This window comes from Cyanistes caeruleus, chromosome 2 (assembly GCF_971803275.1).
Source record: "Cyanistes caeruleus chromosome 2, bCyaCae1.hap1.1, whole genome shotgun sequence".
Taxonomy (NCBI): Eukaryota; Metazoa; Chordata; class Aves; order Passeriformes; family Paridae; genus Cyanistes; species Cyanistes caeruleus.
Window position 1 is genome coordinate 16,457,359 of NC_141702.1, and position 23,729 is coordinate 16,481,087.

Consider the following 23,729-nt stretch of genomic DNA (forward strand, 5'->3'; position numbering starts at 1 on the left):
GTACCTGTTTTTCAGAACTTGATAAAAATAAATAGGTTTTGCCATGAAAAAAATAGCAGTGCTAAAGGCTTGTCAGTCAAATTCACATAAACTTGAACTAGGAGTACTGAAAGCAGGATTAGGGAAAAATAAGTAATTTTAGATCTGTGACAATTTCTGTGTTTTAAATAGCTGTGCATTTGAAAAATATCTCTGTAATAGAGCCCTAGTGTAACCACAGCTTTGAGGTTTGGATCTTCATTTTTTCCTTAAATATATTAAATAATTTAAAAAAAGGGCTAAATTCTGATGGTAGACTGAACAAACATTGTAACAATTAGCTCTAGTGACTGGAGATGCAATAAAAGTAAGAGGATGGTGTACAAATCCCACTATACACAGTAAGTTCATAGGCTTCCACTGGAGAAATCTTGGACTGTAGGTCTCCATGGACATTGTCTATGCTCCAGTCACCCACACATCCTGACAACTCCATACATAAGAAACATCTGCAGAGGGACTTGCTATTCACCAGGAGAGAGTACAGAACTACTTTTGGTTGGGTTTTTTTGTGTGAATGATGGGATGGGAGAGTCTGATAAAAGCAGTGAGGAAACAGCCATGGCCTTTGGGTGAGAGAATAAGAATGGTAGAGTGAAGACTGATTTTAGCCCTGGGAACTCGTTGCTGGCACTGCCACACTGGTGCCAGAGCTTGGAAGGAAAGCTTGTGGTGGAAGGAACAATTGACTGCAGCAGATGGTAACTGGGACTGGGTGAGCTTGGAGGCTATTGCTGGAGCAAGGGAGGGGGAGCAGTGGGTGGCAGCTCTGTGTGCATCACAGCATTTCCTCCCTTCAAGTCTGCAGAAAGCCAGATAATCTTGTGTCTTATCATTTCCCCTTTGCCAGAAATTACCATACAAATCTGCTGCTATCAATGGTAAGTACATCAGGCTGACTGTGCTGGGTCAGACCACCACAATATCCTGTCTCCTCAGCAGAAATGGCCTGGGGAAGAGTACAAGAACAGACCCACAAAGTGTAAGTTGATGCATTCTCAACTATTACCCTTTTTCCACTTAGAAGAAATCTCTGCAGTAGATATAAAGTTCTCCTGTAGCTGCTGACTCACAAAAAATCAAAATAGTGTCCCACAGTGGTGCTCCTTTCTTTTCAGCTAGCTTTGTAGAATAGCATTAGGGAAGCACAGGCATAAGGAGATGTGCTGATGGTGTGTGCTGAAGCACAGGTGAGAGGAATCCTTCCTTGCTGCCTCTCCTCGGGCTTTCTTCCCACCTGTGGCTACATGATCACACACTTGTTTTCTGGGAGGGCTCCACCCCAGTCAGTGCTGAAAGCAGACCTGACACCTGAGATGAGCTGATGCAACAGGAGGGCTTGTCATCTGCTATGGCCATTACCAGAGTTAGAAGTTTGGAATAGAAAAAGAAAGTCTTGGGGTGAATCAGTGGAATTTTTTCCCGAGTGATTGGACTCTGTCACTACCCTAGAGACCTGCAGGCCTAGGGAAGTCATTTAAAGGTAGCCCTTTAAGGGTGGACACTGTCAATTAGATTAATCTTACCTTACTTTAGAGCTCTTAGCATCTGGTGTGTAATCATAAATTAGTCAGTATTGATACCTGCTTTAGTGGATGAACACAGTGCATCTCTGTCTCTAACCTTGGGATGGAACTAATTTGTGGATGCTTGTTTCTCTCTAGTGATTGTAACAGGAACTTGGGACTCAGGGCATGTGAATGCCACCTTGCTCACCTTGCTTGAGACTATTTTGTAAAGAAACTATTGAATTGTTATAGCTTGCTCCCTCAGAAAAAAATGAATGAAGAGATTGAAATAAGGAGGCAAAAAGAACAAGAGTAAGTAAGTAAGCAAGAAGAGTAAATTATTTATCAAACAGCTTTATATCAAATGATTCCTGTTCATTCCATGTGCTGCAAAGTTGACTTCTGTAACAAATTTTGTAATCCTCTTTGGGTTTTACTATATAAATAAACCTGTATAAAGTGAATATAAAATTATCTGGACAAAATTAGTGATAGGTTTTTCCTTTTTTAATCCTCTCAGTGTTGCAAAAATAATCTGTTAGCAACATGTCTACGTATTATACAAGGTGAATTGCTTTGTTTATTCTTCAAAGATATTTATAAGTCATCTTTTTTTTTTTTTTCTTTTTTTTTTTTTTTCCTAATATGCCTCTTATCTCATAAAGAATATCCCAGTGGTCCAACTTTGATTACTTTGTGATAAGTCTCACAAATAAATGTTCTAAAATTTAGGCTGATTTCTTTTGGGAAGTAGTTTTCATAACTGATTAAATAGAAGGAAATTAGAAACAAGGGAGAAGGAAGGACCCAGTAAATTAGGTGATTACAGGACTCAGTATATGTGAGGTGTAGGCTCATGTTTCTGCTTTGAGTCTGGTGGAGCAGAAATCTGAATCTAGAACTGCCAAGTGCAGAGGTGGATCTTCTCTCATTTGGGTTTCTTTCTCATGAGACCTGAGCCTATTTTCTTCAGATGGAGCTTGAAGACTGTTATTAAAAAATAATTTACAATGAGAAGATATTCTTGGTTGGCAGCTGGATGAGAAAGTCATTCTTCATGAAGTACATGTCTGATCAACACCATGTAGATAGGACAGGTTCTAAAAAAAATCATCCCAGTTAAACTTAGTGTCAATTTCTGTCCAATCTTCTTGTGAACCAGACAGGGTTGTTTTTTTTTTTTACCCAGTCAAACTCCTGATTATGTTTCACCAGTGCAGCAATGTACATTTTAAACATAACCTGTAACAGAATCTTACTGAGTGAACAAAAAAAGAGAAAGTGAGAAATTTATGTTAACAGCACTGCAGATATCAGAAGAATGTTATTCTTACTGCATTGTTTAGGCAGATATGCAGTTCAGCAATGCCTTCCTCTTCCCACCCGCGCTTTCTTGGAACCAAGTCACAATTCCTATTGGGCTTCAGATTTCAATTCTCTGCACTACAGAATTACATGGTTTTTCTGCACAGTGTGTTTTCAATATGAAACAGAGTATATTTTTGCTCTGTGAAACCTCCAAATTCTGTCTCCATGCTGGAGGAGTAATTTTGCATTGTGTTCCTGGTTGAATGCCTGAGAAAAACCGTATTCCTAGCTGAGAACTAGATTGCAAGGAAGCTAATCCTTTTATGTTTGTATGTTCCTGCTTTCTCATTTCGGACATAGCGAGTATTGTTAAGAATCTTGGCATTGCTCTTTGCCTTGACTTTCCATGCATATCCATGTGCCAAATGTCATCAGAGAGTTTTTTTCCAGCTGTGTATTTTTCTCATGTACTGATAGACCATTATAACAATGTGCTCATGATGTGGGGTGGTGGAGTTTGGGCATTATGGCTCCAGAAGCCCAACATGGCATTTTTCAGTGTGGATTTGAAAGAATCTTTTATTGCCTCTCTCCATCCTCAACTGACCTCTTTTCTTTATAATCACACCACAAAGAGTAAGGTCAGCAAAAACATATGAGAAAGGTTTAACAAACGGGTTCTTTGAGAATATATTCCAGGCTATAAATATGTGAAATTTTTTTTGCTGTGAGTGTGCTGCAGGGCTGGAGCCCAACTGCTTTTGCTGAGGTCTGGATATAAATGTTAATATTTTTCTTAACATTTTGCAAGAGCCCACTGTCCAAATGCATTGTCCAAATAAGCCACAGGAGATACTAATGTGCAATCTGGTGAATTTTAGCATATATCTAGCATGTTAATATTGTATTGTATTGTACATTAATACTCGTATATTTTTGGAAACTAAGCTTTCTTCTGTAAAAGAAAAAAGAAAATAAAATAATATCATGAATAAAGGATTTATTTTAAAACAGAAAGTTTTGGCAACATAACCAGATGTAAAACAATGACTGTGGCTGAAAATTAATCACTGACTTTTTTTCCCTAAATATCACATATAGGTTATTTATTGTCTACAGCTGGTCAGGATTGTGATTTTCAGCCTTTGAAAAATCATTACAGAAAGATTTTCTTTTTTGTAAGCCCTAGCTCTCAATTAAAAATCTATCTGATATGTTTGTGTAAGGAGTGAGAAGTGCAGGAACTAAATGAATGAAAAATAAAGCTTTTTCTTTTTATCACTTTGTAAATATGTCAAAATAAATTTAAAAGCTTGAACGTGGTTATTGCCAAAAAAATTTATTCTGCTAATACAAGTAACTAATCTCTGGGTTTTTTTTTTCCTTTTATGAGTAATATGAAATATTGTTCTGAAATTTTATTCTGAAATTTTTCTTTTTCTGGTTTTGACATGCTAACCCTTAACTGATAAGAGATGTTTAAGCACATTTTTACCAAAATAAACATGACTTGCAACACCTTCCTATCTGACAAGAAATGAAATTTCTTGCAAACCTGTATCTAAAATTGGGGCTGTACGACAGAAATCTACTATCTAAATCCTCATTTTTAGTGAAAGTAACTATGAGCTAATTTATATTCTTGGTGGTTTAAAGCTCAGATTTGTATTGTGCCTTGCATTATGCCTTAATCCAACTGCAATATTTCTCCTGTTTATCCCTATAGAAAAACAAATTATTAAAACATAACTTTCAGCTGGTTTAGATTTCAGGATATTTACATATGGTTAATTCTTCTTTTGATTTTTTTTCTAATGGGGTTTTTTTTCTCCCTCTATTGTTTTGTATGTGATTTCAATCTGGAGATTGTCTGATGGGAAGTTCCAGCTACTGGGCTTTGGTCCACCTTTCTTTAAATAAATTAAACTGGGTTTTCAAATTTAAAGAATACCTGGAATTTAGAGAATAATGAAAGAATAATTAAGATTATCACAGAATATTCTGAGTTGGAATCCACTTGGATCATCAAAGTCCAACTCCTGGCCTTGCACAGAACAAAGATGAGGATCTCACCATGTGCCCAAGAGTATTGTCCAAATGCTTTTCGGACTCTGTCAGGCTGCTGCTGTGACCACGTCCCTGAGAAGTGCCAGTTCCAGTGCCCAACCACCCTCTGGGTGATCACTTTCCTGGTATCCAACCTAAACCTCCCTGACACAGCTTCAGGCCATTCCCTCAGCTCCTGTCACTGTCACCACAGAGCAGAGCTCAGTGCCTGCCCCTCCTCTTCCCCTCAGGGGGAAGCTGTAACTGCAGTGAGGTGTCCCCTCAGTCTCCTCCAGGCTGAACAGACCAAGTGACCTCAGCCACTCCTCACACGGCTTCCCCTCAGGACCCTTCAGCATCCTTGTAGCCCTCCTCTGGACATTCTCTCATAGCTTAATGAGATTATCTCTTACCCTACTGTGCCCAAAACTGCACACAGGTCTTGAGGTGAGGCTGCACCAGCCCAAAGTAGAGCAGATTGTCCTTCATTCCTTCTGAGAAACAAAAGAGACTAAATTCTTAAATGAATCCTCTGCAGACTTTTCTGAAATCTCCTACCATTACCTTATAGTCCTATAGATAAAATGAAGCCCAGGAATTCATAAATATTTGCTCATAAGCTTTGTTTAGTTTTCTATGATAAAATAAATCCTTTAATTTGTTCATAACATCACCTTTGCACTTCAAATCATCTCAGTGTCTCCTGGTGTATTGGTTTCCAATATATCTAACATATGCCTTTCTTTTATACCACAAACCTAAGTCAAAAATCCCATATATATTAGGGAATTCTTTTGCATTTATCCATTTTTTTGTATCAATATCAAATTATAATCTCTATCAAATAATGAAATTCCTTTTGTTGTCATATATTCCCTTCCATAAAAATATGTTGATGTAAAATCATAAATATTGTACAACTATAAATTAATTCTTGCACAATTCTATCCACATATGTTTTCATTATTTAGCCCAGAATTATATTCAGGCCAGCTAGCTTATGCTTATCCAGGTCATTTCATTTGCCCTTTTAAATATTACCCCAACCTTTTCACTTGTGATTTCTCAGCTATTCGAAGATGTGTCAAAAACTAACAAGGCTAGGGGTTGTTTTTCTGCCTCTTTCGTGATTCTTGATTTCAGGTCTAAATGGACAGACTTAGATTTAATCCTGCAGCCAAGTATTTCTTCAGTGACACGCTCTATATGTGCTTCCAACTTTGCCCCAAACAAACCCCAAATGTGATTATTGCCCTTTTGTTTTTTCTGCCTTACAAACAGCTAGTGGAAAACATTTTTGAACAGCTACCAATCTAACTGAGAAAAAGTAGCAGGTGGATTCAGACAAGCAGACAGAGGCAGAGCACAGGGAAACCACATTTAATCACCAGGGGAGAGGGTGATCTCGGCACATCGGGCTCCTGAACCACTGCCAGTCTCTGGCAGGCATCACAGCAAAGGAGTATTTTAAAATGGATTTGAAGGACAGCAAGTAACTAAAGGAATCTGGGCTCCTGACTAAGCATTTGAAGAAATCCAAATTTGGACATGGAAGGGGAAGAATCAGTCCTTTTCACCTCTTCATTGAATTGTGGATAGCATAATTTTTGTTGAATCACTTAGCAACACACTGGCTGACAAGCTTTTCAGAGTTTTTTTGGTTTGTATTTGGTGGGGGTTTTTTTCCTTCCTTTCTTTTTTTTTTTTTTTTAAGTAAGTTTAAACCTCCTTTTGTTCAATTAGCATTTTTCAAGTGGAGCTGAGTTAGTTGAAGCAGATGGTTTATCTTTTTTGGTAGTGCTTCTGGTTGGACAAATGAGACTTATTTCTACATCTTCTTCTCTATTGCAGTGCCTACAAAGTCATTCCACATTTTACGCACCATGTTTTGACTTATTTAATGCAGGCGTACTTTCCCTGCAGTAAACATGATTACCCAAATACTTTAACTAGAGAGCTTCTGCTTTCCTCTCTGGTATAATTAGTCACACTGCACTCACACTGCATTTAAAGGGGGGGGGGGAAATCCACACATGGAGCATCTTGCAAATGTGCCTATAATCCCATACAGCTGCTTTCTTCACTTTATTCTTTTTTGACTGCTTATAGAACAAAATTGCTGCAGCTGGGCAGAAAACTGAGCAAAGTTGCAAAGGCACCTCTCCTTTCTTTTCTTTGTGGAATCCACCCATTCAGGTGTCGAGGGATAGCTCTTGATTAGCAATTGCTTAACATGGGGCTAAGTTTTCTTGGATTCTAGCATTGAATAACTTGGCAGGATTTCTATTAGGTTTGAATTTCAAAGCCAAAAGAGTGATCTGAGATCGCATACTGGCAGTTCCACAGTGGTAATTTCCATGTTAAAAGAATACTTATCACCAGCACCACAGCGAAAGAGGCAGCTTTACACAGAAAGGCCCTCTTGTGAAATTAATTTGGTGTTTAGTTTATTAAGAAGCTGATTCCAAATGTGCATTTTTTAGTTTCTTGCAAAGAAAACTCTTTCTATTTCTGCTGATATTTTGAAGGCAAAGATTTGTTTGTTTAGAAAATGTTTACAAAAATTGTGCTGAACCTGTTTTTCATTTATGTGACCAGCATTCTTTGTAATTCCTGCTTGCTACAAATGGAGCAGGAGATGGAAAAGGAAATGATCAGCATAGATTCTGTAAGATATTAGCCAGATCAGTTTGGTTACTCTAACTTCTGTAGGCAGCTTGTTTGAGAGATTATTGATGGATCTATCATTATTAAGCTTAAAATAATAACTTACCCGGCAAAAAAAAAAAAAGTAGGTAAGGAAGGAAAGGTGCATTTGTTAAGAAAAGACCCCAAAAAGTTTATCCAGGTTTATTGTATGTCATATTAAAGTAGAAATCTAATATAGGTCAGGTATTCTTGGCTTATTTCTTAGCTGTAAATTTTGGGCCACTTGTTCAGATGTAGTCATCTAAAGTCAACTGAGATTAATTCCAGCCTTTGGTGCTTGTTTTCCTCTAACACTAACTTGTTATGCTGCCTCCAGGAGTCACACCCCCTCAATGTCCTGTCTGTGTGGACAGAGACCTCTTCTGACACAAGGCAATCTTGTCCTGTCTGCTGGTACAGAGCTCAGTCCTCGAAAAATGAATAGGAGACCTTATCTTCCTTGAAGATTTAATGTGCCCTAAGGAAGCAGCAATCAACAGACATTAACTTGTGATCACAAGCCCAGGAGCTTTATCTTCGATGGACCTATTAAAGGAAGGGTAAGAGTTTCATGGAGAGCTCTCCATCTGTTACTAAAATCAGCAAGGGGACAGAGCAGAAAAAACATTCTTACACAGAATTTGTGTTCTCTATGAACTTTTACTCTATGTATAAATAAAGGCAAAAGTTAAAAAGAATTAAACCTGGTTTATATCAGGCCTCCTTCAAGCTCCAGAGATAAAATAAATGTGTGTCTGACTGCATTTGTCCATGTATACCTAATTCCTTATGGCCCATTTAAAAACAGACCACCTTCTAGAGCACTAGAGATTACTGCAACACGTGTATTACAGCCTTTTCACCTCTGAGGTGAATGTTAGTACAAAAAAACAATATGTAAAATATGCAGGGAGCTTAATAGCTCTTCGTTTGTTGCAGGAGATAATTTTATTCAGTGAGAAAGAAGGACATGAAAAGGATAAGGAAGAAAAGGATGCATAAAAGGAAGAGGGGAGTGGGACTGGGATTGTCAGTTCAAGAAGATACAGCCCTGAGAAGTAGGATCTGAGAAACAGTTAGTGATTGAATCTCTTGTATTAGTAAAAAAGAAAACTAGATAGATAGATAGATAGATAGATAGATAGATAGATAGATAGATAGATAGACAGATGAGTTTAAGAGTTTCTGACTTTGAGGAGGAGATTGGAAAGTTTCTTAACTACCTTCTTGTCATTTAAACGAAAGCTATTTTTCATATATTTTAGAAGATAGTTCAGCTAGAAGAAATGCATAGTTATGGTACAGATTAATGTTTTTATATTATGCAGTGTTCAAAAAGATAATTGCAAATACATTTAGAAGATAAAAGTTTTATTCATTTAAAATAAATACATTCAAAACATGGCAAATTATTATTCTGTAAGTACAATTTTATTAGTAGAGCTGTATTAATAGAATTATTATTTTCCTCTCATGCCTGGTTAATTCTTATAAACTTTCCCTGTTTATCTATTTTGGAGTTCTTTTCTTTTAGTTTTAAAAAGGTATGTGCACATTCTCTTTAAAGCAGAAAACAATCCAGTAAACATTAGGACTGAACTCTCAACCCAACTCTGTAAAAGTAGAATCATAATTAAGCAAAGTTAGTTTGTCTGCTGCTGTGTGTAAACAAGTTGAATAACTTCATTATTTTCAAGCTTTGCCCCTACATTAGAATAATTCACACTACTTCAGGGAAATGACACCTGCTAATTAACCACAAGCAGACAAAGCACTTTAACAGCCATAATCAGTCATTTTCTCCTGCAGTTTAAAAAAGATTAAAATAAAAAAAAAAACCAAACCAAAAACAGCAAAAGGAAAAAAAAACAAAACCAAAACCAAAAAAAAAAAAAAAGAAACAAGAATAGATCAAAACCTTTGTGAGAAGATGTTTCCATGAATCATCCTCTTGAGGAAACCTTACTGCATGAAGAAGATTCAAACATAGTAAGTCACACATCTATTTAGAATAGGAATTAGGTAAAGCCACATATATGATTTATTGTATTTTACACGGCCACCTGCTTGGGACTTAGCTCCACCTGAAAATAGATATTTAAAGTGGTCAATATGTATAGTCAATATGTGTTTATTGAATGACTCATTCCTAAAAGAGGTTTCTATAATAATGAACCAGTAACTTCCTGAAGTTTCCTCCCTCTCCATTGACAAACCCTGCCTTTGGTGTGCACATCAGCACTGCAGATGACTGAACTTAAGTGGTGCGAATCACGACAGTCCTGTCCCCAAATAATTTACATTCAACATGCACAACAGAAAGTATTTGCAAAAGGAAATATTATTCCTGTTTTTCAGGAAGATGAAGCATGAAAAATGAATCTCCTACACATGGTTTCACTGAAAGTCTGTGATGGAATGGGAAGTAAATCCCAAACCGCTGGTGTCTTGCTTGAGGAACACTATAGTCTTAATTATGCCTTTTCCCTCTCTGTTTTTATATTCTAAGATCCTGAATTGTTTCAATTGTATTTTTAAGAGTTCCTATAAAGCCTGATTTAGAAAGTACTTTACATGTCCTAGTGGGCTACTGCATTAAGCAAAACTGTGCTGATACTCTCCAGAACTGATAGAAAAGGTTAAAACAGCAAAACCTTTCTGTTCTCTCATTCACTCAATACCTATGTTGAGTGGGAAGGATTTGCTTTCTGGGACATACTAGGAAAAAGACCTTAAACTAAAAGTGGAAGACATAAGAAAATAGTTTCACAGTAATTGGTACTAGAAAAACTAAAAAAAAAAATCACAAAAAACAGATATTGCAGTCTCAGTTCCACAGTAGTTGGGAGAAAAAAATGATCCCTGGGGAAAAGTGCTGAAACAGCAAAAGAAATTATGGAAATCCATCTAAGAAACTGAGATTGCAAATGTTATTCCCAAAATAAAAGAGGACTCCAAGAACAAAGAAAAAAGTCACAGCCTTTCAGGCATATGTCAAGAGAAGTGAGCATGTTTGATATTTCTGTTTTATGAAACACTGGCAATCCCACCTTTGATCCTTTGACCCCACTGCTCATCTCCAGAGATGTACTGATCTCCATCATTATTCTTCTAGGTATCTGCATACCTTTTAAAAATCCTTGAGCCAAATTAGTACAGTCTTTATCCAAAAATTGTAATTTTCTAAACCATTGCTACAGCTCTTGCCACAAAATTATTATATACTTTGATCAGCTTCTGGAAGAGTTTACATGCTGTGCTTGCTTGATATGACAGGAAACAGGAAGTTTTCACTAATCATTAAGAATTGAGCTGGCAGGAAATCTCACTCTTTAGGTCAAGTAAAGGATTCCTTGTGGTCTTTGCTTTGAGAAATTCTGATATCTCCATTCTAAGGCCTTGTAATTGGGCATATGAAACCTCTGCAGGTGAGAGTCATACATTTCCTTTCTGTGGTGAAATTTCACACAGATTGGCTGAGCTGAATAGTGTTGAGCATAGCTATGTCCTTAACTTTTTCAGGAGAATGCTCTCAGTTGCTGCAATCCTAAAACACTCCAGGGAACCTCACTGCTCCACCTTAAAATAAAAGCAGCCTGGGAACTGGAGCCACCCACTCTGTTGTAGGAACACTGAATGGGATGGGTGGTTATCATTTATGACAGAGAGTGACCCAAACTCATCTTCATGTCTTGCAACCACCATATACCTGCAAGATGACCACCTCTTCCTTGGTCATCTTTCTGTAAAGTCCTGCTGCTGAGGGACAGAGACCTGATCTCCTGGACAGATGTAAGACAGTGATAGCATATGCTGTGACACCGTGGCTGATCAGGATTTTCTGGCCTGTAGCAGTGCTGAGTTCTACCTTTTCTCTACCAAAATAAATGCAAAAGAATTCTTAAAGACATTTCTTAGGCTGCAAAACCCAAGTCCTGTGAATTAGGAGATCTCAAGATAGCATTAATTTTCCCCTATTTGTAAATGTATTGAAAGTTTCCATGAAAATATGACCTTACCCAATATTTTAAATACATGTGAGAAACAGAATTAGGGATAAATACTCTTATATTTGGCATTTCCTAACATTTAATTCATTTAACAGTCCAATCCAATTGGAGTAACTTTCCTTTACTGTTGTTGTTTTTATTGTGTGGTTTTGGTTTTTTTATTGTAATTACAGACATGTACATACACATGTTTATGGTCATATAAATTTACAGTACTGGGAAAAAAGGAAGTTGTGTTTTCCATTCAGTATGAAATGTCTTGCTTGACTTGCTTCCTTGTAATGATTCTTGAAGAAGATAAGTAAAATTAAAAGGTTAAAGACCTCATGAATTCCATGCTACACCTGTAACTACAACACTTAAGGGTTCTCAACCACACTGCAGAAGAATAAAAGGAAACTATCTCAACATAAGCACTCTTCGGTACATTCTAAACCTGTTCACATTTTTCTTAGCCCATCACCTCTCACCAGCTGACCTAGTGAAAAAGCCTTTTCTGACTTCAGAAGAATCTACATTTTAGCCATTCCAGCTGGGAGCAAACAAGGTTGTGTGCTGCCATGGCAGCAGTTATGCTGAGAATGGGGTAAGTAGAAAAGGTGGCAAAGGCAGCCAAAACTAACAAGTTATAAAGAAGTTCTGTTTATCTGCCTTTAGGTGGATGGGCTTAAGCCCTCCAACTAAGCCCTGATGCTTAGGAGCCCTGGCTAAGAAAGTGTTTTAAACCCCAAGTGTCAGCATGGGATCTGTGGTGATAGGTTGCTAACTTTGGAGATCATGGGCATTTGAAAAGATCTCATTTGTCCAGTCCACAGAAGATGCTCTGTTTCTTCACATACCAATTCTCCACTTACTGCTTGGCATACAATGCAAGCTGTGTTTCCTCTGTGATCCTCCCTGAGCAATATAAACTCACTCAATTCCAACTGAGTAGGCATCCTTGAGTAACAAGTATTACCATGTAACAACAGTTCAGAGACTTAATATTTTTCTCTTCTGTTTCCCTGGGAGTTCATCACAAAATTATTCCAGGTCTGCTTTGATGAAAAGAGTCCTTGCAGGAAAAATCCTGGCAGCACACAGAATATTCATAGTTTCCATGTATAATTCTGCATTTCCTGTTGCATGTATTTGCTCTCAAACCACTTCATTTAAATGATGAAATACAGCACATTTAAACAAAAAATATAATGGTCTACAGACCTGCAATGAATGCATGCAACCAAACAAACCATGCAGCACAAAGCCCACCAAATGGGTTGTGTGAGGGTGGAATCACTGGGGGCCGTAGAAAGCTTAGAGTTGAAGGAAATGTTTGTGACAGTTTGATATAGCACAGCTATATGACATATGGCCAGTGAAGGGTCCAAAGTGTGGTTGGTAAGGTGGATTCAATAAGGAAGTACAATTATTTATCTGTATGACTTGTTATAATTAGTTGTTTCCTCTTCCATTTTTTTCTAAAACTTTGCAGTATCTTCTTCAATATAAGTTCAATGTGCTAAATAGGAAGGGTAAGTGTTGTAGTCATGGAATGGAAATGGATATATATGTGTTGCAACACAACACTTGTGTGTTCTTTCAAATAATCAGAAATGAAATAATCAAGATTTGCTTTCCTTTTTGTCAGATGGAGAGACGTTAATCCATAGAGCCCCTAAGTACTTCCATGTGTGTTTTCCCTTTGCTGAAATGCATATCACTGTTGCAGGTGACTGAACAGTGGTTATAATGTAAATTATTTAAGGCTTAAAAAGTGAGATGACATTTGAAATGTGTCTGCGTTAATTAAAAAAAAAAAAAAAAAAAAAGATTGTTTTGATGTTATTTCCACCCACACACGTCTAACTTTGTCCATGTACCCTTTTTAATCTTTCTTTTTTACCCTAGAGGAACTTTGTCATCCTCCTCAACTGCCATCTTAATTTAATGATCAAAGGAACAACAGAACATGCAGGTCCAAAGACACTATGAAAAATATATCCCAGGTTCTGCTGCAATAAAGAAATGTATATTGTGGAAAAGTATCTGAACACTCATTTCACTGAATAGCCCATTTTTATAAATCAGATTACTGCAGAGTGTAAAAGAATAAAAGTAAGACCAGTATTGTTTTAGAATTAATGCAATAATTTGGCTTTTAGACCTCTGTTAATCTGTGTTAATCTGACCAAACAGCCAGCAGTGGATTCCCTGGATCGCTGTGGAAGTTGCTGACTTGATCAGTTAAGCTGGCATAGTTCTTCCAGTGCTCGTGGCAGGGACAATGCTTTTCTTGGTGACTATGGAGTCTGTTCTCTCCAGAGCTTTATCACCACTGGGAATCTTTTCCCTTGCTGAGCAGTGCATGTGCTGGCAGAAAGATGAGGATGCACCAGATCAGGAGGTTAGTGTTCTTTCCTGAGGAGATCCCCTCACAAAGCAGCAGCAGAGCTGCCATGGCCCCACCGTTCTCCGAGACTGTAACCTCAATTATCGTACCACACTGCTTCAAAACTCTATCACCCATGCAGCAGGATTTAGTAAAACATCCACCCTACTCCCTGAGCCCTGATCCCTGTGAAAAGAGCACAGGCACTAGAAGGGAGCTGGGGTGCTCCCAGAGAGTCACTCTGGAGTGCACCTGCCTTGTGCCTGCCCACAGCCAGAGCTGCTGCAGGTTTGGGGTGCAGTTGCTTCACTTAACCCAGAGTTTCAGCTGTTTAACTCTCAGCAAGTCATACTGGCACTTTTAACAAAACAAAAATATTTAACTGCAACCAGAAATAAATACTTCTAGACAGCAAGATGAGAAAGGCTGAGAAAAGTAATTTGGGATGAAATCACTTTCCACAGAGAATAAATTTGGCTGCGCAGCAGCTGTATGAAGAGCCAGCCAAGTGTTGGGCATGGAACTGTAATCTGCCCTTTGTAACTTATTATACAATATTATCAAGTTTGTATAGCATATAAGACTATCTATTATGATTAGATATTTTGAATGAGTGCATAAGCTTTAATAGATATATAGCTGCCTCTCATAATACCTGAGCTTTGGCAGCCAGAATATCATGTCCTCTCACATTGTGGTTGTTTTTGAAGAACAATAATTGCTTTGCAGTGTAGAAAGTCAAACGTGTGTGTAGCTTACTTATTGATTCAAATAGTGCTTTACAAAATCAAGATTCAGGTTTACAAGCACGTAAGAAAATCACCAAATTTTTCCAGCCTTTTTGTATCCTTTTTGAATGCTAGAAGTTTTGAAATTTCAGCTTCCCTGTGTACCTAACAAAGATCTGGTGATAATATAGATTTTACAGTTTCATCTCAGGATAAACTTAATTATACTGGAAAATTTTATAGGCTATTACATTACATTTAATTATTTACTGTTTAAATAGTACAATGTTGTAGGACCTAGAAACTGCAAAAAACCTTGGAAATACCTTACATTGCTTTTTCAGATTCACTGTAATGAAGATAAAATCAGAATATATTTCTGTGACAAAAAAACCCAAATACAATGGACCAAGAAACGTGACAGCTTTTGTGCTCTCTGGTGTTGTAGGAAGGACTTCAGATTCCCGAAAATGATAATCCTTTAGCAGTTAACAATTATGTGAATGCAGTCCATGCCTTTAGAACAATATAAACAAAGCAAGAGAAAATTCAGCAGTCACTGTCACCCCTTGCATGGACATAAATGTGCAGGAAAGTAGCAGTGTTTGAAAAGTATACTTGGTTGATTTATTAGAACCTTTTTTTTGGTCATGGCTTGCAGTTCTTTAAAAGAAACAGCACGTGTCTTTCTCAGGTATTTCTGGGTGCTCTGCTCTGTTGCTGAAGCATTAGCAGACTGACAATAATAAGCCCAGAGTGGATTCAAAATGCTGTTGTTTAAACATCCCCTACTCCTGTACATACTGCTCATTCTGCATGCTGGAAATGGAATACAGCTTTCCTTTTCTTGAAAAGTGTGTTCTTAACATAAACTAGATGCCTGCTTTTCTGATTTGGAACATCTAAACTCTCACTTCATGAACAGTCATGAGTCAAAAACTGAAGAATATTATTGGCACATTCTGAGTCATATTGCTATTTTAATAGCTACACATTACACTTGCACAGATTCTCACAAGAGAATGAATTACCTTCAGACAAAAAAAGAAAAAGGAAAATAAAAAGAAAAAGAGGACAGAAAGAAAAAGGAAAAAAAAACCATGGTAGATGTTTTCCTAATCTTCTAACTCAAACTTTATAAAAAATCTTTCTGAAAATGTATTTTTGATTGCTAGAAGTCTTTCTATGGCCACCAAAATAAATGTGTCTAATGAATTTATAAAGGTTACACAGTATTTCATTTGTCTGAATTTACAGTGCTTGGATAAAAAGAAAGATCAAGGAATTCATATCGGTTACGTATAATGAGGTAATCAGGCTTTAATGAAAAGCAACAGTTATTAGATAATCAGTTCAGCCTGGTGACTATTGGTCTGTTATTGCAGGACAAGAGTAATTAAGGGACACTTAAGGTATGGAAAAAAATGGCAGCCAGAAACTGATGTGCCTATAGGAGTCTCCAAACGACAGGCATTTAATAGCCCTTTATTTGTTACTATAGCAACACACTTTGATAACTCATCTGCCCACACCATAGTAAAACAAGGGGCACAGGGCTCCTCGGAAAGTGCAATCTCCTTTAAGCAGATCTATAAGCATTGCAGATGAACAGAACTCTAAACATTCCTCCATGAATATTCATGAACTAAGTTGTTTTTTGTTGCCTGCCTAGTCAGCAGTCACAAAACACATGGTGTGTGTTGGCAGCATCTTGCCTAGGTAGAGGGCTATGGACTGAGGCAATGGCAGGAACCAGGACCTGTGAGGCTGACTGACATTTCCATCTGTAGCGAAGGCTGGTAATTAACAGGAAGGAGTGTGCCTGCAGCATTGCACCATCTGCTAGGGAAACGGCTCAATAAGAAAGGAGCTGGATATCATCTCAGTGGTGGCTCGATCTGGTTCCGACATGAGGCTGGGCATCTGTTAGCTGAGGAGATAGGCTATTAGGAAATTCGACTGGGAATGAACAACATGGAAAGAGCACTCTGACCTAGCCCATAAAAGCATCTCTTCAGAAATGGTGTCTTTTTATCTTACTTACACAAGTCTTCTGAAAATGGTTTGCTGAGGGACCATTATGGATCTGTTTGAAGTAACACAATGGTTTCAAAAATGCTGCTTAATTCCAACATGAAATTCTTGAAATCAGGATACAGCTGTCATCTTTTGACAATAGAACTAATTTCAGAATGAGGATATGAGGTTAAATTCCTTCTTCTCTTGTTTGTTCTTTGGGGGCAGGAAAGCAAATTAACTTCTAACTATTGTACAGTTTAACTCTTGGAACACAGTAAATCTGGGATACTCGAATGGAAAACATACAGAGATGAAAGCATGAAACCTTGCCATGTTTTAAAAGCAGGACTGCGCAAAACACAACAGTCAGAAAGAACATCAGTGTATGTTCTCAGTGTGTATATATACATTTAGAAATATATATATATATATATATGTATATGTATATGAGTTTCATAAACTCTTTTCTCTGGTAGGAATTTAAGAAGTTTCTGGTTTGCAGAAAAATACTTTCAGGATTGAGTTTTGTAATTCAGGGCACTGAAATAGGTCAGTTCTTTGTGCTGGGAGACTGACCTATGTACCCAGTTATGAATTTAAAATATTCTGAGTGTAGATAATATTATTAAAGGCCTCTAAAGTATAATTAACTATATATGTATTTTTTAAAATGACAGTTTGACATTCCCCAGACCTCTGATAATGTACAGATTCATAAAAATTTGGATAAAATTTGGATATTTCTGTTTTCTGCTGACATTCTCAAAATTCTTTTGATGAAGAATGATCTTTCCACCTTTTTCCTCCTTTTCCCACAGTACTGAGGGCAAGTGTGCCCTTGTGTGCCGTTGACATCATCACTGGCTGTGTTACATCAGTGCCTGTGGACACAAATCAGCTTGGGGCTGTGTCTGTGCACCCATGAAGCTGAACAGCCCCAGGCATCACTGTGTGCTTTATTTGCTGTCCATGGCAAGGGCAACACAATGTTTTAAAGCAACTCTCACTGGCTGCAGGATAAAGAAGCTGCAATTCCACTGCACTTGCAGACTCTGAAAGCCTGTGCAAGTGCTGCAGCTTGGCTTTTGTTTGCTTGGACTGTGGTAACTTGGTTGTATGTCAGAGTCAGGAGGGTGACTGTAGTCATCTGCGTGAGTTTTCCAGGCTTTGGCTACAGTCAGGGCACAGAGGTAGCATTCCAATAGACAATTCTGGTCTTTCATGGGTCTGATGTGACTTCATGTTGAAATAAAGCCTGTTGGCTACCTTTTAAATTCCCATATTAAATTCCATTCCCCTATAGAGCTCATAGGATGCACAAATAATTGCTGAGAAAATGAATTCACATGAAAAACCCAGGAAAATAAGCTGAATATCCAGTAGAGACAAACTATTTCTTGTTATGGGAGATCAGAACATGGAAAAGAAAGATGGTATGTCTCAGAAAATGACAGAGGTGTTTTCATAATTGTAGAGATTTGTCTGACAAAACAAAAATAACTCTTACTTAAACACATTTAATATTTAGTTGAGGGGTTTTTAATTTTTTTTGTCTATTTCTCTACATAGATTTTAAACTCTTCTCCTTGCAAAAATAATTGTGTCTTGTTTTCTAGGAACACTGATGAATATTTGGCTTTTCCCCATAATAGGAACCAAATTTCCCCCACAGAGATTATACAGCTGTATTTATATTTCAACTCCATCCCTTTCAAGGGGAAACAGAAACACTTTAGGGTCTACTCTCCTAGGGACTCGGGAACCAGTTATGTGTAATGCAACTTAAACAAAAAATATTAGCACCCTACATATCTTTGTCAAAGTTTGTTCTGTGAAAGACTGGAAGGCCACAGTGTAGGTAGTGGGTGCAGTCAGAGCATGCAGGCTTTCTGCTACTATTTCTGTCAATACCTTTTACAGGATGCCATGCCAATTAAAGTGTTCATGAGTTACTCTTCTCCTACAGAGCTTCCTACTCACAAAACTACAGGCTGCAATGTCCTTGTAGTAAAATCAAGAGGCAAGAGGAAAAACAAAAGTGAACTTGGGCTAATCAAGCAGAAATCACAGATGTCTGTCCTCAGCAATGGAAGGCTGAATTGAAGGCTGATTTCACTGATTTTCACTGATTTCACTGAAGCCAGTGAAACGGATAAAGTTGGTTTAATTTTTTTGGTTGTGTTTTGTTTTGTTTTGTTTTTTGATTTTTGCTTGTTTTGGTTTGTGGGGTTTTTTTGTCTTGTTTTCGTTTGGTTTGGTTTGTTTTTTTTCATTTCCCAAATATCTATTTTCTTGACAGCAGGTTCCTCACTATTCAATCAAGGGCAATATGTCTTAAGTCAACAATTTTCTCTTTTTTTCTTTTCTTTGTGTATGTGTGTATGTATATAACACTGTTCTTAAAGCTCTTTGCAGCTGGTTGTCATATGAACGACTGCCAATAGCCTCTGAGAGCACTACCCCCTCCAGAACACATCATTTGGCTCCCTGAGATTATTTACTGGTGAAAGCTCTGCATGCACAGAGTCGGTTGGATACGACTCTCAAAGGGAAGAGCTGGGTGTGGCATTTTGGGGAATGAGCTAGTACAGAGGACAGAAATACTGTTTGGCAAGAGAGAAGGTGTGTCCTGCTGTTGTCTGAAGCCACATGTGAAGGAAGGGTAGCCCAAAAAGGCCCAGAGGAACATGAATTTCTGATCAGCAGAGTCCTAAGACAATGAGTAATTTCACTAAAACACAGCACAACCCTTCAGGAAGAGTATTTCTTAGAGGTGGGGGAATAGAGAGGACAGTGGAAGTGGAAAGGGAATGGTGCAAATTCTTTTTAGATCCACAGAAGGGTTAATTGACTTCACTGGGCTTTCTCTGAGGTCTGAAATGTTTACCTTGCAGTGAAAATTACCTAAAATCTATGGCTATAATTGTTTAGTTTGATATTAATTGAGAGTAAGTGGATTCAATCCCAAAAGATTTCATCAAAGCACTAAGTAAGAATCCATTTAAGTATCATTGCAATGAGGCTGAGATTTAACACTGAGCTATTCAGCCCACACACATGTTCACACACAGTCCCAGCATCCAGTCCCTATCAGCAAACACAATGTCAATCTCTGTCCAGTGAGATGGACCCAAAACCTTTAGGTCCTGTCATCCTCTTTAGTGCAAAGCTCGAAAGCATTCTTTGAGGGAAAGATTCAGAGGTAACTTTGGAAGACCAAAATGCCAATTTGTACTTCCCTGAACTGAAATAGAGGCCATCTAAATACAGCAGCTAGCTGTGTGCTGAATTAATACAATAGAATAAAAGTTATTATTCATTATTTAAATTGCATTTGCATGTGAAAGCCTTTCAAATTTATCCAAGGATGCTGAATCAACAGGACAAATGTTACCTCATTAATTCTATTATATAAATATTAACAGCTGGGCTTCTTATCAGTGACACTTGTAACTCCAAGTACACTGCTTGAAAGGGTTAAACACCTCTACTTACCCAGTATAGAGGCTCTGTTTTTCTAAAACGTTTCAGAAAATAGTGAGTTTAACCCAAAGGAATGGATGGGAGGAAACTTTGGGCAGTACAGATTTGAGCTCCATGTGAAGACTCATGGCAGAATGACAAACAGGTATGATTCCCCCAGGTTCTCACTGCACAGGATGGGAACACATCCAAGACCAGGGGCTTTTCTTAAAACTCTGAAGACTGAATTCTTCTTAAGAATAAAACCTTCTGAGCTCTCCTTCTGCAGGGCTCCCTGCAGCTTGGCAGGGAGTTGTGGGCAGGGCTGTGGCGGAGGAGAGCAGTGGGGGCACGGGGAGGAGGGAGGCAGGCATGGCAGGATGCTGCGGGTCTGCCATGCGTTGGCAGGGCTGCACAGGGAGAGCTCGCACAGCACCTGCCCGCATGCTGGCTGGCTCTAGCCACTGCCATTAGCCATTCATTCCACAAGCATTAAAGTCAGCCATTAAATGATTAAAAAATAAATAAATTAAAAAAAAAAAAAGTAAGAAGCAAATCACAATGTAACAGAACAGTGAAGGAAAAGGGATCATATCGTACAAAACTTTAAAAATACTTTAACCTCAGTGCTGAAGCCCAGACACTGCAGTTGCAGAGAAACAGTTTGTGTGCAAAAGGGCATTTAACTGTACAGAGAAAGTATCCATATATGTACAAAGCTTCCAGCACTAAAGAGGATGAAAAGGGGAGGAAATAGAAGCTGAAGGTTTACTGTATAGTGAGAACAAAATGCTCAAAGGCCACTGCATTTGGAACATGTTGAAGTCAGTGTGATTCTCAATATCCATAATGAAGAAGAGAGGGGGTTTTTGGGTTTGTTTTTTGTTTTGTTTTTTGGGGTTTTTTTTGCTTGCCTCAGTCATAGTACTAATTATTTAGTGGTCTTTCAAACCTTTTGTAATCTCAACTTGAGAAAGCACTGAAAGATATTAATTCTTAGCCATGTGTCTCATAAATGAAGGCCATTCTGCTATACTTAATGACAAGGCTGAGGCAGCAAGATGTCATTTGCTTTTTTCTCGGTTTTTAAATTGCTTTCTAAATGAACTACAGCTGTGAGGGCCAGGTGCTGTGATCCCTTTAGAAAGATCAGGAAATGATGAAATCCAAAATTTCAAAGTGTGATGGATGTCAGCTCCCGATTTGGTGTGTGTGTGAGGTCACCCCCATGCACCTGGTGCTATCTCCACAGCAGAATCACTTTATTGTGGAAAAAAAAAAAAAAAAAAAAAGATGCACATGTCGAGTGTAAGAGTAACAATATGAGATGCAGTTTATAATTATCCCTTTGTTTTCTCCTCATCGAGATGGAAATGAAGGATATACAGTGTGTGTGTTTCTTATTCTAGGTGCTGCAGAGTATATTAAAACAAGTTTTGAATAAATCAACATGGCTGGATGGTGAGATGAGCAACCACCACACTGGGAATGCTCTGTTAGAAAAATAAGAGCTCACTGACTAACTTTATTCAATTAGAAATTGAGCTGCAAGGTCAAGAACTCCGTTAGCTAAATTTTATTTTATAGAATATGGGCTTAGGAGGTGACTGATGTGTGCTATAGAAAACAATGCTTTTGTTGCAGCTACTCCAGGCTTTTTATCTGACTCTACAATAATTCAAGATTGGTTGAAACCTTTTAAAGTGCACTGTTGAAATGCTTTTACTGTCTTATTTGAAGAGAAATCTGAATCCTAGAAAATCAGCCCCAGCAAGAGGGACAGAGTTCTGTCAGGAAAGTGCACACAAAAGATGGACACCAAAAGCTCGAGTCCTGCCCTCTGATACCCTCATTTGACATGTCACTGTGCTGCAGCAGCCTCTGCAGATTCTGGGGTATTTGCAGACACTGCCAACTCCTTCCCCCACTGTCCTTCTTTTTGTGCATTGGCCAAATTTGTCCTCTGAACCAGCACAAAGATTTATTCACACTGGCAATGCACCAGAACGATACAGTCCAGAATACATGAGATGTGTCAAATTCAGCCTCTGAACTGTGCAACACCAACACAAATTAAACCATTCAGAGGCTGTATTCTCTGTTCTGTAATGGCATGACATCTTCTGCTCAGTTTTAGTAGCAGAGAATTAAAAAATAAAATAGCTCCATCCCAAGTTTTCCAGGGATGGGGATGCTTTTGTTGCTGATTAATCCTTCCAAAAATGCAGTTATGCATTAAACACATCTAATTGCTGGACTCTATTAGAATCTCATCCACCATTCTCAAAATCTCTCCTGCATTGTCAAACTGGATTAGAGACTCCTCAGGAGCAGGATTTTGACTTCCAGTACTTTTTCATTCTTAGGTAAAGCATAGTGAAAGCAATGTGCAGGAATGTGAAGGAAAAATTAAATTACTGAGTGCAAATGAAAACTTCAGAGCAGGGTCACCAGATATTTGAAATGAATGATGACAATATTTTCTTCACAAAATGCTGTATTTATTACCTGCGGTGAAAATTCTTGGTTTGTTAGGAACTTTCCTATGTTGATTGCAGTAGCATCACAGCATGTCAAAGAATTGTCTGCAAAACTCCAACTCAGATAAACAGTTTTAAGATTCTTGTAATAGGCCTAAATGAAGTTCATTTAGTTACCTGTTTTCTGCATTTTATAAAAAGGAAAAGTTTTGAAACATCTACATTAGAAATCACATTTGTACTTGTTGAGAAAGCCAAAACACTCTTTTTTTGCCTGACCCCACCTGTTTTTATGGTGTCAAATAGAGTGATTGTCAAAAGAATTTCACATCACCTATCTTCTTAAAGATTTCTAAAAATCTATTGCTGTGAACAAAGAGCTACAAGGAGGTATTCAGACTGAAGGACAGACAAGGGATTGTTCCTAAGTAAGAAACAGTGAGTTATGACTACAAATATCTGAATTCCTCATATGGACTTTATAAATTTCTGACTTCTTTTAATTCAAAAAGTTTTAGAGGCAGACTAGCTTCAAGACTTTCAGATTTTCAAAGAGATCATTTGGCCACTGAGATGGATGACGGGCCTTGGTCGCTGATGTCTGCTCAGTTTGGGGTGAAATTTTTTAAAATATTTTTGTTGATGCTGGGATCATACACACGGGGTGCATGAGGCTGTGTGTCAGAGCAGCTGAACTATGCACCACTGAGGTGATGTTTTCAGGCATTTTGTTCCAGGAAAAGGAATCCTTTATTTTGATTCAACTGCTCAAGCACTCTAAGAAGAAGACACCACTGTGTCATTTCACACTTTGTGCAGAGCACACTTTTAAAAGACAGCAGCAGTTCTATGCAATAGGAATGCATGAACAAGGCATGAGTAACATTTAAGAATGCTCATAAATAAATGAGAAACATATTAAAAATTTCAGGCATATGTCCACTAAAATTTTCACAAGACGTTTTGTGGAGAGCACCCTTTGACCATGAGCTGTAACTCTTTGCTAGTGCAGAGGGCATTATTAAATACTGGCAGGTTCTGGGCTGCTACCCACTAGATTCTGGTCTTTA

General features: G+C 38.0%; 2 long non-coding RNA genes across 2 annotated transcripts; both read left to right on the forward strand.

Annotated features, from left to right (window-relative positions):
- Positions 1-1,330: 1,330 nt before the first annotated feature.
- LOC147654638 (uncharacterized) lies at positions 1,331-4,378 on the forward strand. Its single transcript, XR_015282785.1, has 2 exons — positions 1,331-1,590; positions 1,704-4,378. It is a non-coding gene; the product is annotated as an uncharacterized LOC147654638 (long non-coding RNA).
- Positions 4,379-7,099: 2,721 nt separating this feature from the next.
- On the forward strand, positions 7,100-11,927 carry LOC147654639 (uncharacterized). The gene is made up of 3 exons (XR_015282784.1): positions 7,100-7,249; positions 7,927-8,149; positions 9,948-11,927. It is a non-coding gene; the product is annotated as an uncharacterized LOC147654639 (long non-coding RNA).
- Positions 11,928-23,729: the final 11,802 nt, after the last annotated feature.